Source organism: Ictalurus furcatus, chromosome 20 (assembly GCF_023375685.1).
Source record: "Ictalurus furcatus strain D&B chromosome 20, Billie_1.0, whole genome shotgun sequence".
NCBI classification, from domain to species: Eukaryota; Metazoa; Chordata; class Actinopteri; order Siluriformes; family Ictaluridae; genus Ictalurus; species Ictalurus furcatus.
The window spans coordinates 15,627,823-15,634,481 of record NC_071274.1 but is presented as its reverse complement, the minus strand read 5'-3'; positions in this window follow the sequence as shown (position 1 = coordinate 15,634,481).

Below are 6,659 nucleotides of genomic sequence, written 5' to 3'. Positions count from 1 at the left end.
TCTCAGACTGGCTGCCCTGTACGTCAACGCTAACATCTATTTTTTATTTTTTTTGAATGGCGATCTACCCGCACTTCCTTTGCGATCGACGTATTTCGATCCACCGGTCGATCAAAGGAAGTGCGGGTAGATCGCCATTGAAATCCAATAAAAATGGATTTTATTGATAAAAATCAATAAAAATGTGCTGTTTTGCTGATGGCTCATCTGCCTGGTCTCTAATGCTGCACTTACTGACTGAAAGCTTAAAGAAAAGGAAAAAAAAAGGGAGACAGTTAGGGAATCACAACTGTTGGTTTGATTAGAGCAAGCAGCATTTGATAAAATTACTGACCAAATAAAAGGATAGCTTACAAATACTCCACGCACAGCATCCTCTCCGATAGGAAATCGGGTTCCTCCAATAATGTGTAGTCAACGTACACAGCCTCCTTTTAAGGGATGGCTTAATTTCTGCATGTGCTCTTTCAGATCCCTGGAAACAGCAGAGGATGTAGCACGACGGCACCTCTCATACAACTGCAAAAACAATAAAGTATAGACAGATGTTGTCAAACCGATTCGCAGCCAGGGACACATTCTGAGGCAAATACGTGCATCGTATTTATTTGTATTAACACTATTAATGGTTGTTTTTTTTTTTTGTTTTTTTTGTTTTTTTTAAACTTTTTACTAAGTACAGAGAGGCCAAACCAGTTACCAGTGGTACAATGTACTTAAATATATGCTTCTCCTAGTTTTATTAAAATTGCTTTATTAACATTGTTTCTATTTGCGTTGAAGCTTTTAGCTATAGATGAAACCTGTTAAAGTCAAATGAAATTCAAATTAGGCTTAAAATGATAGTAGCTAAATATACAGTGTATATATAACAAGTTTCTTAGTCATTAATAGTTATCTCCGCTAGGTTTTTGCTCACAGACCCCATGTTTAGTGACAAATGAAGGAAAGTCAGAAGTCTTTTAGCAGTTGGAGTCACTGCAAATCAATACAGCATTATTCTGACAGATCACCTTTATCCAATGAGGAGACATTAATAATCTGACGCATGAGGGCTCACCGAATGGTTCGATTAGTACGAAAATGATGTAAATCATATGCCATGGCCTTCAAAATCACCATATCTTAACCCAATTAAACACTAATCAGCAACAATAAAACACCAACCAAAAAACTCATCTAAAACTCTCACTTTCTTAAACTGCTCTATCTTCGCTCTATCTATCTATTCCTTAGTTTCTTAGAGCAGTGGTTTTCAAAGTGGGGGCCGCCAGGGGGCGCCCGGGGGTCCTCAACAGTTTGGTGTGAAAAATAAATTGTCACTCTCAGACAACCACACACACACACACACACACATACACACACACACACACTCAATTCCTAATGTAATGTAATGTAAAGATGTGAGATGTAATTATTAATAAAAAAAAGGGGGATATATTCAGAAGTCTGTATTTTTAATGTGTTTTAAAGACATCTTGCAAAAGGGGGGCCTCGGTCAAATGTTAATGCCATTTGGGGTCCTTGCCCTGGAAGAGTTTGGGAACCCCTGTCTTAGAGGAGCCCTTCTCTGCTTTTTGCCTCCATAGGATGAGATCTGGCTGTAATGTTTATGAGTATCACCACCTTCCTTATCCTTAGTGCTCTGTTTCTTCCTGCCATGATGCTGGATAGATACAGAATACACTGAAAAATAGTAATACTAATGGGACTGCTTAGCTATCATGAGCATACAGACAACAGTACCTTTTCTGGTGGTAAAGGGTTTGGCTGGTTTCTTGGGGACTCTGATTCACCTCCGGTCATGTGCTTTTAAAAGAAAACTGCACAAGAGAAAGGACTCCTAGCTTCAGTATATTTTCCCTAAATGAATCACCTAATCTGTACCTACAATTAAATATAAAAAAAAATCTAAACAATGGGCATTATAGCTAAGACCTACATGAACACTTTATATTTGGTTTTGTGGCTTTAAGTCATTCCTATCAAATTCTATTGAGCTTTATATTATGGTATATTTTGTGTATGAGCCCATTTGGTAGTGAAATTCATGTCAAAATTTACATATGGTTTCATGGTTTATTTTAATAAATATGAACATTTTAAAATATATGCATTATAGCTAACACCTAGTTGAACACGTTACAGTTGGTTCTGTGACTGTAAGTCATTCCCTTCAAATGCTGTTGAGCTTTAAATTATGGTATATTTTGTGTATGAGTCCATACGGTATAAAAACATCACAATGTTTATATATGATTTGACAGTTTATTTTAATAAATATCAAAAATCTAAAAGGTGTGCTTTATAGCTGACACGTAGATGAACACTTTACAGTTGATTATGTGACTGTTAGCCATTCCCTCCAAATGCTATAGAAGTTAGAACGTGTATAACAATGTCGTGTGTAACTTTAGAGACGGTCCCTTAATTTATGCATATCTGCGAATATCAAACATCCAACGTCAAGCCAACTTTATACCAGTACAAATTTTGTCCGTTGAGCCGTTATGTGCACGTGCCCTGTGTAAAACCTATATATAATAGTAATTAATTAATTACATAAATAAAAACAGTACAAATTTAGTTTTACTCTTCAAGTAAAATTAGCCAATATTTGTTAATACATATTATATTTAATATATATAAAATATGTAACATATATTTAAATGCAAACTGTAAAAAGTAGACATTCTTCTTCTTCTTCTTCTTCTTCTTCTTATTATTATCAAATGAACAACTAAATCAATTTTTTTTTTTAAAGCAAGGCATACGTAGATTTGATGCATAGTAACTGATCAAGAAGCCCCCAGCATGTGGTATCCTAATCTTTGCCTGCTCGAATTGACTCAGAAATTTGAAAACAAAAACAAAACAACAACAATAACAGAATAGTACTTCTCATAGACATTTTTTTTTTACTGAATGAATACTACAAACTATATTCCTGCATTTATTTATTTATTTATTTTTATCATAGAATTTTTATTGGAAAATCACATTTTACATATAACAACATCCCATCCAACAACCCCAACAAAATAATCACAGCCAAAACCAAAAGAAAGAGGGAAACAAAAAACAACAACAAACAAACAAATAAATAAAGAGAGTGAAATAAAAGGCAAGATGATTAGTATTTACCATCTATCTTTCCTCAGTCCACTTCCTGGGTGCGTACGTCATTGAAGTAGGTAATAAATTGTTGCCATTTTCCCAAAAATGAGTCACCCCTGATTCTGATGTTATACTTGATTTTTTCAACTTTAAAAAAGAACATTAAATCTTTAAGCCAGAATGATATAGAGGGGGTTGTGGAGAAGTCCAAGACAGCTAGCTTATTTATGGTTCAGAGGGTGACGTTGAGATGGAACACCAAAGATGGCAATTAAAGGGCAGACATCCAATTTGATTTTAAGAACGTCGGACATAGTTTTGAAGAAAGAGTTCCAGAAGTTCTGCAGTGTGGGACAGAGTGCAAACATATGACTGAGGTTACAGGGCGAAAGTTTGCATTTTTCACACATGTCAGGAACATTGGGATATATTTTAGATAGTTTACTCATAGAAAGGTGAGCTCTATGGACCACTTTAAATTGTATGAAACTAAGTCTAGCACAAGACGTGGTGGTATGTATATTATCTAACGCTCTGCCCCAATAATCGTCCTCAAGCTCCAGGCCCAATTCCTCTTCCCAAGCATTAATGGTTTTGATATTGTAAGAATTGTCCTGTGACCAGATCGTTGCATATATCTGTGAAATAATGCCACCCTTATGAGGATTCAGCTTGAACACCTCTTCCCATGCAGACTTTGTAGGTAAGGAGGGAAAACCAGCGAATAGGGAGGAGACACAGTGCCTAATTTGAAAGAAACGGAATAGGTGCGACGAAGGCAGGCTGAATGACGAGGAAAATTCAGAAAAGTCTGCAAACACATTATTAATCAAAAGATCTTCAAAGCATTTCAGACCCTTCTTTTCCCAAAAAGAGAATGTGGAATTTATAAAGGGAAAGAGGTGGTTATTACATATAGGTGCCATGGTTGAGGCCGAGATAGATTTAAAATGACGGCGAAACTGATAGAAAATTTTTAGAGAGGTACATACTATTGGATTATCCGTGTATTGTGAAAGGGGTATAGGAAGGGAGGAGAACACCATAGCAGGGAGGGTGGTTGAAATATAAGACTTTGCTTCTAAGTGGCACCATGGAAGAGAGGGGGCCTGCACCCAGAGCACCAGTTTCTGAATATTAGCCACCCAATAATAATACACGAAATTGGGCAATGAGAGGCCACCACTTAGTCGACTCTTTTGAAGTGGAAATTTGGAAACCGTGGGAGTTTTTCCTGCCCATATAAAAGAGGAGATTAATTGGTCTATATTCTTGAAGAAAGATTTGGGTAAAAACAAAGGAATGGACTGAAAAAGGTATTTTGGAAAAAGGTATTTTGAGGAATTTTGGAAGAATGTTCATTTTTACTGTGTTTATTCTACCAAGAGGGGATAATGGTAGAGCTGCCCATCTTTGAAAGGCTGACTGCATGTATGAAATTAAGGGTGTAAAATTCGCCACCATTAATGCAGAATAGAAACGGGTGACATTAACTCTGAGATATTTGAAGTTTGAATCCTCCAAATGAAAAGGTATTTCAGTTGGTTTTATTTTTTGGCCAGATTGGTTTATGGGTAAGCATTCACTCTTTTGTAGGTCCAGTTTATACCCGGAAAATTTCCCAAAGTCATTTAATATGTGTATCATCCCTGGAATAGATGCAATTGGATCTGCATATAGGGCTAGTTTATGTTCAGTTCCCTTGCTGATTATACCCTGAAATACAGGAAGAGTTCTAAACATCATCGAGAGAGGCTCAATTGCTATGGCAAAAATTAAGGGAGACAGAGGACATCCCTGGCGCCTACCCCGTGACAAAGTAAAATAGTCAGATTTAGCATCGTTGGTATATATGGAAGCTTGCGGTTCCTCATTTAATAAACGGATCCATGATATCAGTTCATCCCCAAAGCCGAACCTCTTTAGCACCATAAAAAGATATTCCCATTCTATCCTAACAAACGCCTTTTCTGCGTCCAAAGAAATGACCACTTCAGAGGAGTTGCTGTTTTGTTTTGAATATAAAATACTAAGAAGAGAACGAATATTCGAAAAGGAATGCCGTCCTTTTATAAATCTGGTTTGCTCCTCTGAAATAATGCTAGGGAGAATCCCCTCTAAATGAGAGGCCAAAAGTTTGGCTAAAATCTTGCCATCAACATTGAGGAGGCTAACAGGTCTGTACGAATTACATAATGTTGGGTCCTTCCCATCTTTAAGCAATAGAGTTATAGATGCTTGTCTCAATGTTTCTGTCAGTGTACCTAATTCTAAGGATTCCTTGAATACAGCCATAAGTAATGGGGCCAATGTAACATGAAATTTCTTATAAAATTTGGAAGGAAACCCGGCCGGACCAGGTGATTTCTTAGATTGCAATGACTTGATTGAGTTAATGATCTCATCTTAGGTGATGGGGCTGTCAAGTTCAGATGCCAATAGAGGGTCAACTCTGGGAAAATCAATATTTGTAAGAAAATGGTTCATGTTACCTGAATTGTCAGGAGCTCCAGCTGTGTATAAAGATGAGTAAAAACTTTTAAAAGTTGAATTAATTTCTACAGGATCCAAGGTTAATGCACCACTGGACTGCATAATCTGAGTAATAGAGCATGAAGCCGCTCGGCTATGCAGTTGGTGAGCCAACGACCGACCGACCTTATCCCCATATTCATAATAATTGCCACACGTATGTAACAAAAGCCTCTCCACCTCACCTGTCGATAACAAATCAAACTCCGCCTGCAAATTAAGCCGTTGTTTATGCAGCTCAGGGGTCGGGTTGAGAGCATATTGGTCGTCAATAGCTCGAATATTATCAGATATCTCTTTTTTCTTATCCTTAAGTTTCTTATTGGCATGAGCAGTATAAGAGATTATCTGTCCCCTTAAGAAGGCCTTTAGAGTTTCCCAAAGTAAAGAGTAAGAGACTTTATCGGTTTGATTAGTAAGAAGAAAATGATCTATCGAAGTATAAATATACTTGCAAAACGCTGAATCGGATAAAAGTAGAGAATTAAGCCTCCATGTTGGATGAAAGGCACGATGTGAAGGTAGAAGAATGTCAAGACTTAAAGGAGCGTAACAATTGCTAGATATTCAGAGTTTACAACCCAAGAAATTACAGAGTTATTAATAAAAAAATAATCAGTGAGAGAAAAAGATTTATGTACGTGAGAAAAAAAAGAATATTTTCTCACTGTGGGGTTAAAATAACTCCACAGATCAATGTAACCATTCTGAACCATAAACTCAGAGAATACCTTTGCCATTGCAGAGGGAGCCTTTGTAACCGTGCTAGATTTGTCCAAAACCGGTCAATAACACAGTTTAAATCTCCCCCAAATATCAAGAGATGTGTATTTAAAGCAGGAATTTTTGACAACAAATTCTGAGCAAAAGGAGCGTTATCAAAATTCGGGGCATATACATTTACCAAAACTACTGGCGTTTGTGAAATTTTCCCTTCCACAATCACATATCTACCATTTACATCAGAAATAACTTTATCAAAAGAAAAGGGCACAGTGTTACGTATCAGA